This window comes from Staurois parvus, unplaced genomic scaffold (assembly GCF_062004578.1).
Source record: "Staurois parvus isolate SC_StPar_1 unplaced genomic scaffold, SC_StPar_1.0 ptg000287l, whole genome shotgun sequence".
Taxonomy (NCBI): domain Eukaryota; kingdom Metazoa; phylum Chordata; class Amphibia; order Anura; family Ranidae; genus Staurois; species Staurois parvus.
Genome location: NW_028318083.1, coordinates 21,299,718 through 21,315,128, shown reverse-complemented (window position 1 = coordinate 21,315,128; position 15,411 = coordinate 21,299,718). Strand labels below are relative to the sequence as shown.

General features: G+C 40.3%; 1 long non-coding RNA gene across 1 annotated transcript in view; it reads right to left on the bottom strand.

Moving 5' to 3' along the window:
• LOC149458431 (uncharacterized) overlaps positions 1–13,804 on the bottom strand; it is a 95,789-nt gene extending 81,985 nt beyond the window's left edge. Inside the window, exon 1 of the long non-coding RNA XR_016313432.1 lies at positions 13,724–13,804. This is a non-coding gene — a long non-coding RNA (uncharacterized LOC149458431). The remainder of the gene's footprint in view (positions 1–13,723) is intronic.
• Positions 13,805–15,411: the final 1,607 nt, after the last annotated feature.

Here is a 15,411-nt window from a genome sequence, read left to right as displayed (position 1 = left end):
CTCCCTAAGGTTTTGTATAAACTCCAAATGATTCCCATTAAACTCCCAGAGACATACTTTAGAACAATTAAACAAATAGTAACAAGATATATATGGAAAAATAAAAAACCTAGAGTATCATATGAAGTGCTAAGTAGAAATAAAGAAAAGGGGGGGGGGTGGGACTGCCGGATCTCAAAAGATATTATAGAGCAGTGATCCTATCAAGAATTTTTGACTGGAAACATAATATAAAGAGTAAAAATTGGGTTACAATAGAAAATACACTTAGTGGGAAAGATTTGAGTGGGATTGTTTGGGTATCAACACAGTTTAGAGAATTAGCTGAGAGCACAAGTCCATTCACTAGGACTGTTTTGAAAGAATGGGATAGATTGCACAAACAGAGGAATTGGGATTTCAACTCATTGTTAATGCCATTAAGAAATTCTGAGTTTTTCCCCCCAGGTAAAGAGGAAATTACGGGTAAATGGATTAAGAAAGAGGATGCTCAGTTGAGAGACGTAATGGAGGGGGTAAACTTAAGAACACTAGAGGATTTGAAAAGGGAAGAGGGAGGGATTTTCACTAAAATAGATATATGGAGGTATAATCAATTAAAACAATTTGTGGGGAAACTGACGAAGCCCCTTAGAATTAGAAAGGATTGGAATTTATTTGAGAAATTTTTTGAAGTGCGAGGTGATGGGAAACACAACACTGCTAAAACATATAAAATTCTCACTGATTTAGATAGTAAGGTAAAATTAAGATATATAGAAAGATGGGAAAGAGATTTGGGGGTGGAGTGGGAGGAACATACACAAAGAAAAATATATAGAATGGTACATGGAAATGTTAGTATGCGGGAGGTGGAGTTGAACTATAAATGTTTAAGTAGGTGGTATATCACTCCGATAGTAGAACACAAAATGAGTGGTGAGAAACAATCTGGGTGTTGGCGAGAATGTGGAGAGGAGGGCACAATGTATCACGTGTGGTGGGGATGCCCAAAAATACAAGTTTACTGGAGGAAGGTTATAAATCAAATTAGGAATATCACTGAAATTGAGATTGGTTTGGACCCTGAGATATGCCTTTTTTATATCACAGAAATATCAATGAAAACATTTAAGAATATGGGTATAGAGTGCTACTTAAATGCAGCTAAAGGGTTGATACCTAGGTTCTGGCGTAAAGTAGAGGCACCGGAGGTAGATGACTGGATAGCCAGAGTGGACCAGATTGTTAGAATGGAGAAACTGTATTATATACAGGAGGATAAGATGGAGGTTTATTATACAAAATGGAAGAAATGGGAGGAATTTAGAGCAAAGAAGAAAGAAGCTACTCCGTAAATAAGAATAAAGATGGGAATCGGACAGATGTCAGGGGTTTATTGAAGAGGGGAGGGAGGGAGGGGGGGGGGTTGAGGGATGGGGGTTAAGGGGAGAAAATGATATGCAATAAGTGTTTTTAGAAGAAATTTGTTATGTTGTATTTTATTACATCTTGTGTTGGAGATATTTATATTGCTATATTTGAAAACAAATAAATATTTAAATTAAAAAAAAAAAAAAAAAAAAAAAAGAAACCCCCAAGCTGTGGGTTGAGGGGTGAGTCATTTGTTTGTGTAAATTTCAGCATGAACATTTTCTTAGTAAGGGGGATTAGGAAAGGCTAGAAAAAACACAAAGAAGGGCATAACACTCCAAAAAGCTGGCTGTAAAAGTACAAAATATTACCATGCAATCATATTAACTAAAAACGTTTTAATCCTGATCATAATAAATGAAATAATAAATAAAAAAAAGAAAAACTATCATTCCCTTTAGAGCAAATCCATTCATACAGTAAACCTGTAAAGTTACAAGAGGAAAGTAATGCAAGCACCCTCCAATGCCTGCACATACCTCTTCATGGCTCCTGTTGTGCCCCAGGAACCCAGCCAAACCCAAAATGCTTTGATATGCAAACACAAAAATACAAACTTGGAAGAGATACAGGGGCGGACTGACCATTTGGAAACTCGGGCACTGCCCGAGGGCCCGGGGTCAGTAGGGGCCCCATGAGATGCCCCTGGTACCTTTTTCATGGGCTTTTTTGAGTTTGGGCAAGGACACAGGGGCCCCATGATCCCCTATTGCCCGGGGGCCCCATGAGTTGTCAGTCCGCCCCTGAAGAGATATTAAAGTGGTTCTAAAGTCTGTGTTTTTTACCTTAACAACCTGACGTCCGGAAGATTTACTCCGTCATGACTAGGTAATTTTTTGCTTTTTGGCACTGCGTTACTTTAGCTGACAATTGCGCAGTCATGCAACGATGTACACAAATGAAATTTAAATACATTTTTTCACACAAATAGAGCTTACTTTTGGTGGTATTTGATCACTTCTGGGTTTTTTTAATTTTTACAATATAAACTAAATAAGACTGAAAATTTTTGGAAAAAAAAACAATATTTTTAATTTTCTGCTATAAAACATATCCAATAAAAAAAAAAGAAAAATCTAATGTCTTCATAAATTTAAGCCACTATGTATTCTGCTACATATGTTTGTTTAAAAAAAATCCCATAAGCACATATTGATTGGTTTGCACGAAAGTTATAGTGTCTACAAACTATGGAATTTTTATTTATTTACTTTTTATACTAGTAATGGTGGTGATTAGTGACTTATAGCGCGACTGCAGTAGTATGGTGGGCAATCTGACAATAACTGACACTTTCGACACTTTGTGGGAACTGGTGACACTAATACAGAGATTAGTGCTAAAAATATACTCTGTCACTATACTAGTGACACTGGCTGGGAAGGAGTTAAACATCTAGGGCGATCAAAGGGTTAAATGTGTGCCTAACTAGTAATTATGTGTGTACTGTGAGGTGCTTTCACTAAGGGATGTGCCATTTTTATTCCCTGTTTTGCAGGGAAACAAAAGCCAACAGGGCAGAGCTATGTATTGTTTACATTGACAGACTTCTGCCCTGTCTTCCTCCTCACTGACCAGTGGGCCAGCAACCACTATTTGGCTTGTGCTGGGACTAATCACAGCACAGCTAACGCTCCAGCACTGCACACGCATGCCCTACCTGGCAGTGCGGGTTAACGTACTAGATATGTGATCCAGCACAGGACAGCAGCTCTGCTCCCATGGGAGGCGGTTGGCAAGTGATTAAAGTGGTTGTAAACCTCTGGCATGAAATATGAACAAAGCATATGCCTCTTTCGTGTGTACATGTTTCAATCCAGAGCACTAAATGTCATTTTTCTCTGCTGCCTCGTTCCTCTGTTATCAGCATGAATCACTTCTGATGAGTTTTCCTGACACCAAGAAGTAAAAAGTTGACAGGGGAGGGGGCTCCAGCACACAGCCTATAATTGACAGCCTGAGTGTTGTGAAAGGGGGGGGGTTCCCTTCCCTCCAATCAACAATCAGCTCGAAGCTCTCTTCACGTAGCTATGCAGACTGTAATTTCAACTCTCTGCCCCCTGTTCTGTGAAAGCTCAGACAACCTGTAAAAATTCTGCACTTTGAATGGCTGTAGACAAAAAAATACTTCAGCTAAACTGGTACAACTTATGTAGGAGGATTTGTTTCATTTCTATGTATCACCTTAGGCCAGTCACTTCACTGAGTGTATGTAAAGGTTAACAGCAAGTTTAATGCATTCCTTGCATTAAGGTAAAAAACACCCTACTAATTATCCCCCCTCCTCCAAAACACTTACCTGAGTCCTCTTTCAACCCAGTAATGTGCCCATCTGCAGTGTCACTGCTCTCTCTTCCTCATCTCACAGGACACAGTGAGTGCAGTGGGAGCCTGTGAAGAGGGAGTGGGGAGCATGGCCGAGCCGCACTGTGATATGCCCTCATAGAACACACCTTGCTATGGGAGCACCCACAGGAAGAAGAATCAAACATCGCCAGCGGTGGACCACCAAAGGAAAGCTAAAGGACCAGCTCTGTGCAATATTGTTGCACAGAGCAGGTAAGTATAAACTATTATTTATTTATTTATTTTTAAATTGCCTTTAGAACCACTTTAAAAATGCTGGTCCATCCCCTTCTTTGTCTCTTGCATCACTATTGGTTAACTAGCTTGAACATCACATTTAAAAACCAATACTGAGGCAAAAGAGGTGAGAGAGAGCACTGCCTTTTTCTGCTCTAAGTTCATATTTGTATATCCGAGCAACCTGAGTTTTTGTGGGACCCAAGGTGCTTCAAGACAAATTAGGATGCACACGTATTAAAAGAAGGTAATTAAGTCATTTGTTAGGCCTTGTTCACACATTTGTTAGGCCATGTTTGCCCACCCGAGGATGCACAAGTGTTCTGGTGGGATGCAGACAGTGTTTGTTCAGGGCCGCATACCAGCATGACTGTCAAGTCGGGAGCAACTGCTGTGTCTGTGTTGCCTCTGCATCCCAATTGACATGAACAGGACTGCCTGTGCATCCCCGTGTTTTGGCAAACATGGTCCTCACGTGGGTCTGTATTAAAATATGCTCATGTGAACGAGGCTTTAGACTTAGCTGCAGTCCATTTTTTTGATGAGATGCATATAAGTACTGAGGTTATTAACACATTTTAAAACCTTTTTTTTTTTATTATTTAACCCCTTGATGCCGATGTAACACAAATATGCGGCCTCACAGAACTCGGCTTTTTTTCCGTAGGGCCACATATTTGCGTACCTGTTTTTGTGCTGGGAGCGCGCCGCACACGCGCTCCCAGCACAAAAGACTAGAGTGTCACTGAGAGCCCCATGTCCCGTTCTAACGATTGGGACCCAGGACTCCTGATTCTGGGTCACATTATTACTGTGATTGGCTTTCACTGTGATCAGTCACTGTACGGCCCGGCCCCCTTTTTTTTTCTCTCCCTGTGAATGGAGGAGAGAGATACATTTATCTCTCTAACTCCTGGCATAGAGGGGGAAAAAAAGAAAAAAAAAAGAAAAAAGATAAATAAATAAATATTAAAAAAGAAAAGAAAAAATAAAGAAAAAATACCTAGATCAAGGTTTGATCTAGTTCAGCGCCAGGGTTAGTGTGTGGGTCAAGGCCAGGGTCAAAGGTAAAGGTCAAAATGTCAGGGTCAAAAGTCAGGATAAGAAAAAAAAAGTGGTATCAGTGTCAGTTAATGTCAGTGTCAGTGTGTTTTAGATAAAAAAAAAAAAGACAAAAACAAAATGGTTACTATTGTTGTTTGGCTGTACTACGGGTATAAACAACAAATAACATACACATATATGGTATTTTATTTTGGGTTGTTCTTTGGTGGTAGGTTATGGTAGTAACAAGAAACACACAGATAAATTTAAAGAATGATTTTTTTTTTCACTATTTTGGGCCAGTTTTCCTTTGATAATAAAAAAAATCAGGAGATATCCATTACCATTTACCACCAAATGAAAGCCCAATGTGTCCTGAAAAAAAACGCGGTATAATTTACCTGGATGTACAAAGTAGTTGTGATGATATGTACAGTTTTACTAACACATGTCAACGTTGCAAAATTGTGCTTAGGCATTTAGATTTGTTTTAACCTTAGGCGTGAATGGGTTATCGAACCCGAGCTACAATTAGGATTGGTATTATTCATTAAAACCAATCAATTCCAAATTGTACATATTTCAGAAGTTTTAAAAATGTGAAGACAACTTTATTGGTTACTATAGGCCAAACCTTCACTTCCCCCTTCATTTATGGAATATCTCAGTTAGAAATGATACAGGGCAGACACACGTTTATACAATGGTTTTCAGCTGCAATTGGCATATGGCCACTGATCCGTATTAGTTTATAACATTTATATAAATTATAGTAAACGGATGCTGTATATTTTTAACCACAGAATAATGTCAGAGCAGACTTAAAGCATTAAGACTAACATCTGGCATTGAGTATTCCAAATATATCAACACGTGTATCTCTTTGAGCGAAATCTAGCCACGAGCAATGAGCAAAGGGGATTGAATAGGCCAGTGCCATGTGGGCTCACATTTGTTGTAAGTTTTACAATTCATCTTTTTGTTTCCTTTCACAGTATGATTCACAACAGTTCTTTCCTTTTATCCCCAAAACAGCCATCATGGAAAAGAGAACATTGATCAAACAAAGCTAAAGCACTCTGGATTCTCACAAAAATGATCAATGACTCTCATGAAAGCTCTGCGAGGTTAGATTTCCATGGCTGTTGGCTGGTAATATGGTGAAGTCTGCATGATCAAAACTTCAGAAAGGAGTATTATCCTTGCTATTATTAAAAAATCTGGTATAGGGAAGAACACAGGAGCCACCACATGCCTTCAAAAGGCTTGTTACGTTTTATCAGTATTTTATTATTGCAGGGCTCAGACATTATAGCCTGTGCCATCTGGCTGCAGAGCATAGAATAAAAAACACAAGATTTTCTTCTCTGTGATTGTATTAAGCAAAATGAGACGTTATACTAATCGCGGTCTTGTGTTTGGGACAGGTGTGCTGTGGGATGAATTTCAGTATACTACTTGGTGACATGAAACATATTGTAAATTAGTTTTTTAGGCTGTGTATTACAATTGTTACATATATTACAGAATGTGCACTACAATTATAAAATAAATGTTGCTTTTCTAAAGATTCACTAAGTGCCAGATTTGCTCTCATAATCTGGTCCCCAGGTTTCAGTCTGGTCCTCTTTTTCCATCTCTGTGTAAAAGTGTGTGAGTTGCATAATGGGTTAGGTGGTATCAAATATATAGTTCATAGAAACAATACTCTGTGTATGATCAATCTTTCTCTCTGTAATCACTAGGCACTGAAAGTTCAACTCTCCGGAAACGCAGTCCTTGTTAGTTCCCCTATATAACAATGTACACTCTCTGAAGATGGTCCTGAATAGGTTTAAAGGTTCTTTCTAACTTGCTGCAAGTGCCAAGGATTCTCAGCTGCCATGCTTGGCATTTTACCATGATCCCACAAAAATCAGCATATTTTCAGTTTCTCTGCCCAACTGCCTTCACCAAACACATCTTGAGGTTGTGCACATTATCTCACCTTAGCTCATGTCATGCCAGGAAGAACAACCGATGCTTAAAATGAACCTGTGAACTATGACCATTTTTTTTTAGTCTGCTGTTCACTTCCCTTGGCTTCCTCACAGGTCCATTCTCTCACTGGAGAGAAAGTAAAATCATTGATACTTCATGTGTTGGGAAGCATGATGCTTCCTCTCATAATGCAGCGCTGCATCCCTGAGCAGTAAATCCCCAGGCAATCACATGTTTAAGCTCAGATCAGACATTCTTGCAGCTTACACAGGGCATTTTCTCATCATTCTGACAGGCAATTGGAACAGTAGGAAAAAATTGTGGGTGAAAAGCAAAAAAGAACTTTACAGGAGTAGCTATCAAAGCTTCCCCCTACTAAAGCCTGACAAATGCCTAAATAGACTTGCTGCAAGTGCCCACTTCACAAGTATGGTATGAATGGTGCTGAACTTCACAGGCTTCAGCACACTTGTGGCAAACCTGACAACCCGATACTGCATAGGACTTCTGGAGCAAATCGCTACTATCAATCAGTACTGATTCCTTGGAAAGCTACACTAAATTCCTACTAATCACTTATTCTTGTTAAGGTAACTTTACAGTTAGATATGTGTACTTCTTTTGATAGCTTTCTAATACTTTAATGCAATTGTAGTCTTGTTGAGACTAAGAATTTTTGATCATTTTGAGAAGTTGTTCTCGTTATTTTTTGCCCAATAACATTTCACGATTATTGCACAGCTCAGGTTTCCATATGTGTTTCCATATAATTCTTTTTCCTCCTCTCCACTTCCTCTTTCTGTAAGAGTTCCCCAAGGCTTTGTTCTTGGACCCCTTCTCTTCTCTATCTACATCTCCTTTCTTGGTCACCTGATGACCTCACACAGCTTCAAATACCACCTCTATGCGGATGACACCCAAATTTATCTCTCTACTCCTCACCTCACTCCTTCAGTCTCCTCTTGCATTACTAACTTACTAACTGACATATCAGCATGGATGCCAACTCCTCCTTAAACTATATCTCTCAAACCAATAATGTTTCCCCACCTCACATGCCCCCCTCCATGACTTTTCCATCAAGCTCAATAATACAACTATCAGTCCCTCTCCTCCAGCTTGGGTACCTTGGTGTAATCCTAGACTCTGACCTATCCTTTCAGCCTCAAATCCAATCGCTGTCAAAAGCTTGTAGACATCACCTCTGTATCATCTCTAAAATTCTCCCCTTTTGTACTAATGAAACCACCAAGCTACTAATTCACTCCCTTGTTATCTCTCGCCTTGTCTATTGTAGCTCTCTTCTCTTAGGCCTACCTCTCCATAGGCTATCCCCTCTTCAATCAGCCCTGAATGCTGCTGCCAGGTTCATCTACCTCACCAACTGGTCTGTGTCTGCCACCCCTCTCTGCCAATCTCTTCACTGGCTTCTGATTGCCCAGCAAATTAAATTCAAAATACTAACAACAATATACAAAGGCATTCACAACTCTGCCCCAAGCGACATCACCAATCTTGTCTCCAAATATCACCCAACCTCTCCTCTCCTCTCATGACCTCCTGCTCTCATGCTCCCTTGACTCCCCCTCCCATGCTCATCTTGAGGACTTCGCCAGAGCCTTTCCCATCCTCTAGAACTCTCTACCTCAATCTGCCTAACTATCCCCTACTCTGACTGCCTTTAAGTGATCCCTGAAAGCTCATCTCTTCAGGAAAGCCTGCCTCCACAAAATTTTTTATCATGTCTTCAACTAAAGGTTTATTACTTCCATCAGCTCATCCCCCACAGTTATAACTTTTTGTACCACTTGCCACATTACACACTCATAAGAATCAATAATTGAGGATCTATTCAAAAGCCAAAGCAAATAGACATGCATCCCTCCACATGGCTCCACATGATCTCTCTCCATCAACACCCTAAACACGATCCAAACCGTAATTCCACATCCACATTTTAGAATCCCTCACATCACGAGCATCTAAACTCCCTCCCACCTCTACATGTCTAAAATGGAATTGTAAGTGTTGTGCTAAACAGCCACACATATTCATTAGAATGTTTTGACAGAATGAGCATTGATCCTCCCTGCAGAGTTAGCATAGTCCTATGACATTACTGACTGTGCACTAACCCCACAGCAATGTCTGAAATCAAAAGAGGATCCCTATTCAGCCGTCCTTGCATACAAACACACAATTTAGAAAAATAAATACTTTAGAAACCTAGCACATAAAGTAAAGAAAATTACATTTCCAAGTAAGCATACAGTGATAAGGCTGCTTTCTTTTCTAAATGAAAAAATACTGGTGTTGTGGTCTCTTTCCCAGTAATAACATTGCCAACAACAATAGAAACTAGGAGGCAATAATTACAATGTGCAGTAGACTTGCAAGCCTCAAGAAAATCCAATAATATCATACAATTCAGATTAGGACCTTTTCATTATGAGGTCCAGAGTAAAGTAAATCTAACCTGCAAAAGAAGATGATGCATACTTGCCTTTCCTGGCAATCTGTGTCTTAATATTTTACTATGTTGTAGACCTTTGGAACTGTAAGTATTTGATCATTCTTGATGTATCAGTTTCCCACTCGCCCACCATGATATGGTTCCTCCTTCTGGCTTGATAGTAATGTGAGAACTGGCTGGAGGATCCACAGTGCATAGCGAGTGAGCAGGTATTTTACACACCTGCAGCAGTTAAAGATCTGCAGGAGCATTGGGACACGAGTCACTAAAAAGATGACATCTTCTTTTCATCTTCTTTTACAGGCTAGCTTTACTTCACTTTGGACCTCAGAGTGACAGGGTTACTTTGATGGTGTTTAGTAGATCTAAAACTCTGGCTGGCATTGCAACGATGCTGGGATCATGAAAACTCTCTTGAGACCCAAATATTTTCAGTAGAAGATATGTTGATGGCAGCCATGAAGAAAATTAAGTTTGCAGACTTACCTTCTCCAACTTCTACAATGCAACAATTTATAAAGTTCTCCTTACAACACATTTTTTGTAATTATATTTTTAAACACAACATCCAATATATATATATATATATATATATATATATATATATATATATATATATATATTACCTTCCTAGTTAGCTAGGAGGAGATAGACTCCAATGGTTGGATAGGGGCTGAGCAGCAGCTCAGCTGTAATAGCCAGAGTGGGGTCAAACTATGATCAGGGCTGAGAGGCTCTGCAGGCCAGCCCCTCCTGTTCTAGAGCTTTGAAGGAAGGCGTAGAGGCAGTGGGTGGATCTGAGGAGTGTTCGGCCTGTACTTTTGAGGGTACTTTTGAGGGAACCTAGCCAAACCCCAACAGGAGGTTGGAAAGGGACCAGACAACCCTTAAAAGTAAGAGAGCCTGCTCAGTATCAGGAGAGTGCAGGTGGAAGATGGAGAAGTGAGGTTGAGATGCAGGAGCCTGGGAGAGAGCCCAGGCTGGAAGGGGCTCACCTCCAGGCAGAAGGACGTTGAAAGGAAGAAAGTTGTGGACTTCACCAGCCCCATGAGAGAAGTCCACCTGGTGGCAGGGAAGTGGCAACCTACCCAACAGCAGCACGGGAGAAGAACTCAGTGAGTACACCTACACCCCCAGGGCCAGAGAAGGGAGAGAGCATTTGGGTGGGAAACCTGACTAGCCTTACACCCAGAACTGTTACATTTCAAGTGGCAACTTTGGATTCCCTTGCCCAGGGATTTCTCCAGACAGCTGGGGAAAGAAGGGAATGTATCTGGGGTCTGGGGTGGTACACCAGGAGAGGCTGGGGAGCTCTCCTAGAAGAGAAGTTCTAATTTTGGACTTGTAATATAGTTCAGGAAGTTTGTCCTCAGTTGCCATTCCCTTGGGTATCCCATATACCCCTTACCCCATCCAAGTTCTACATCCCTAATAAAACTTCAAAACAAAGCTCAAGGACTGTTTTTTGTCTCCTGGTACAAGTCTAAATGAAACATGTGTGATGCCTAGCTGCGAAGGACTATAGGGAGACCCAATTCTTCAACAACTCCTAAGGGGGTAGTGATATATATATATATATATATATATAAACATATATATATATATATACACAATATATTGCCAAAAGTATTGGGCCACCCTTCCAAATCATTGGATTCAGGTGTTCCAATTGCCTCCATGGCCACAGGTGTATAAAATAAAGCACCTAGGCATGCAGACTGCTTCTACAAACATTTGTGAAAGAATGGGTCACTCTCCGGAGCTCAGTGAATTCAAGCGTGGTACCGTTATATGTTGCCACCTGTGCAATAAGTCCATCCGTGAAATTTCCTTGCTACTAAATATTCCACGGTCAACTGTTATTGGTATTATAACAAAGTGGAAGCAACTGGGGACAACAGCAACTCATCCACAAATTGGTCGGCCACGTGAAATGACAAAGCGGGGTCATGCTGAAGCGCACAGTGCACAGTTGCCAACTGTCTGCAGTCAATAGCTAAAGACCTCGTGTGGCACAACAACAGTGCATAGGGAGCTTCATGGAATAGGTTTCCATGGCTGAGCAGCTGCATCCAAGCCTTACATCACCATGTGCAATGCAAAGCGTCAGATTTAGTGGTGTAAAGCACGCTACCACTGGACTCTAGAGCAATGGAGATGTGTTCTATGGAGGGATGAACCATGCTTCTCTGTCTGGCAATCCGATGGACGTGTCTGGGTTTGGCAGTTTCTAGGGGAACGGTACTTGAGCCTCCATTGTGCCACGTTTAAAGTTTGGTGGAAAGGGGATTATGGTGTGGGGTTGATTTTCAGGGGTTGGGCTTGGCCCTTTAGTTCCAATGAAGGGAACTCTTAAGGCGTCAGCATACCAAGCCTTTTTGAACAATTTCATGCTCCCAACTTTGTGGGAGCAGTTTGGTGCTGGCCCCTTCCTGTTCCAACATGACTGCACACCAGTGCACAAAGCAATGTCCATAAAGACATGGATGAGCGAGCTTGGAGTGGAGGAACTTGACTGGCCTGCACAGATTCCTGACCTCAACTCGATAGAATACCTTTGTGATGAATTAGAGCTGAGACTGTGAGCCAAGCCTTCTTGCCCGACATCAGTGCCTGACCTCACAAATGCACTTCTGGAAGAATGGTCAAACATTCCCATAGACACACTCCTAAACATTGTGGTCAGCCTTCCCAGAAGAGTTGAAGCTATTATAGCTGCAAAGGGTGGGCCAACTCAATAATGAACCCTAGGGACTAAGACTAGGATGTCATTAAAGTTCATGTGCATGTAAAGACAGACTTCCCAATACTTTTGGCAATATAGTGTATATCTATCTATCTATCTATCTATTTATATATATATATATATATATATATATATATATATATATATATATATATACACACTTACTTGTATATATATTTACAGTTATGTGTGCAAAACAGATGTTGTGCTATTGCAATGTACTGTATGCTGAGGCTCAAGACTGGGGTTGTGGTAGCCCAATGAGGAAAAAAAGCTTGAATTGCAAATTAGCACAAAAATGATACAATGATACATTGGAATGCAGAGTATACTCAGGATTTAGGTGTGAAATAATAAGATGGTGTAGTGTTGGCTTGGATGAACCTCAGTGGTGTAATTTAAATATATTTTATGCCCAATGTTGTATGTGTCCCAAATTGTAATTTTCTTATTTCTTCAGAGTATAGAAGGACCTGGAGATCCAGCTTTATCACGTGCTCAGCCTTATAGTTCAATATCATCAGGAAAGTTAGCTATGGTTTACCATCTACTTTACTATGGATATACTCCCATCAATCAATCTGAGGATGGAGATGTGAGGAGGTCCTGCCCATAGGATGTCATAGATAGTTACATGCCTGTAATTTTAATTTGCTTGTGAATATGCTACTCAATTTTACAAATAAAGTGCTGCCTATGGTGATGCACAAGGCTGATGCACTTCTTTTTTGGGGGATTTTAGAACAGTTTCAAGATTTCTCAGATCTGAAAAGAGCTGAAAAACCACAAACAATTTCATGACATCTAGCAAATCAGACTAGTGAATGAGAAGAATATCTAGATTCTGTGCCTAATCAATGTCCTTTAGTACTCACGTGTAGTATGTTTGTATTAGTGTCAGGAAAGAATTCTGTCCAATGCCACTGTATCTCCCTAAAAAAGACCTAACAGAACACAAGTATAACACCTCATGAACGTGGACATTTATTAGTTGAAACCTTCTCCAGCTTAAAAGTTTTGTCGCTTTTCCTCGTTTGGGGAGCCATGGGTGCTGCATACAGCCAAAAAGTGAATGGCTATATGTGGCCGTATTCACATAAATGCTGCTGCCTTCTATATTCTGCTTCTGTGGTTAATGCCTAATTTCCCCAAATGTGGTGCATTTGGGAAAATATGCCATACATGCATGCTTGGATAAACGCTGATGCATTTGTATTCACTGGAAGTTGCCAGGGATTTTATGCTGGAGCAGTTTTTAGCTAATAAACCATGTGGAAGAGGCCTTAGTTAAGTATCAGTCTTAGGGGTTTTCTTTTAATCTTTATTATCTCTTTTTTCTCATCAAACTTTTTATAGTTTTATTAAGTTTACTAACACCTCTTTATTTCCAGATTCCCAGCGGTAAGTATACCAGTAGACCTTACACTGGGCAAAATAAATGAGAAGGCAATTAATATATTATTAGTTTTCTTCTTGTAACTCACTTGTCAGATCTGGAGTACTGGTGTTGAAGGTCAGAGGAGGTGGAATGGAAGCCATTTGCTTACAGTATTGCTGCACCATCTAATTCATGTAACAGGAGGAAAGGAAGTTGTCAGCAAAACCTAAATCCAAGACTCAACAAAGTGTGTTAATTAAGCATCTGCCATACACATATACATCAGGTTACACAGCATGCTGACTTCATGTTCAAGGACTCACATCCTGTATATGTCATCTTTCCTCATTAACTTCATGTAGTAAAATAAAAACACATTAAAATTAAACTGCCTGCTTATTTTCTCCATAACTGTATATGTAACGTACATTACATACAATGGCTACAGTATATTATACAAATCATTATGTGTCTGTATACATTAATTTCTTCATTCATATATCTGTCAGTAAAATTTTGGCTTTAAAACAAACTGCAGCAAATTCACTACAATGTAAGTTGATGCCAAAGCCATCAGGAGAAGTATACGTTATTGACCTTGACAGGCATGAAGAAAATGTTGTTTCCATGTGAATTTAATTGTCAGCCAGCAGATTGGTTTCAAGATGAATACAGAAGCCTAGATCAGATGATGATTGTAAATATTTAATAGACACAATAAGATATATTTAAATCTATAACAGTGCACAACCTGAAAGGCTTCTATCCTTTGTACTGTTTTATTATATTGAGAAAGAGTAATAAATCATATGTTCGAATCTCTGGTAAAGCACAAATGTCAAAGACAGAGTGAACATCCACTTCACTAAATATAATTAAAAAATGATACTAGTGTATGTCACGACCCGCGGTCGCCGCCACCAACAGGCGACAATCGCACAGCCGCGACTAACAGTAATACGTCACGCCCACGGCGTCAGACCCCAGACCTTCTCACCAAACTCGTGACCGAAGGGCCGGCCGATCCAAAACCGCGGTGTGACGCGCGTAACAAGGCCCCACCCAGCTGCACCCTACACAGCGATTGCCCAGCTAATGGACTACAATCGGTGCCTGCAGCCTGGATGCGCTTGTTACTGGGTCAGGTTAGTTACGCAACTAACCCTTCTACTGCCACCACCACTTTTATTGGAGACTGGGAAACTCCCGTTATCAAATATACACTATAATGATTGAAATATTGATCTCTATAGCACGGCCCGCAGACCTGCTATACAGAAATATAACCACAGTAGCGTCTCTTCAAAGGCAGGGATTCGTGAATTGCAAGTAAGCGCTTAGAAACAGTTTAACACTTTCAGAAAGAAAGATTTATTACTAAAAGCGTTGGATGCAAAATAAATATGTACAAAGAGATATCACAAAAATATATATATATGTATATATAGACACAGCAAACATAGAATAGCGAGAAAATACAGGGTAAGTTACTTGCCTTGCCTGGTTTTAGCAAATTCAAGTTGTGAGCAGAAAGCTTCTTTGATCTCCCCTTGTTACGATGTTGCTCGGAGATCCCTGTGTGTGTGTGTGTGTTTCTCTAACTCACTTACTCTCTTAAAGGTTCCTCTCAGGGGCAGGGAGGGGGCTCTGACTACACGTTTTGGGAGTAGTCATTGGGGAACTCTAAACTAACTACAACTCATCCCCCATGATATGAAACATACGGTGCAGTTTTCTTATCTTGATTAAGATGGGGGAGGAAATACTTACAACCTTTATGACTGCTGGACGCAG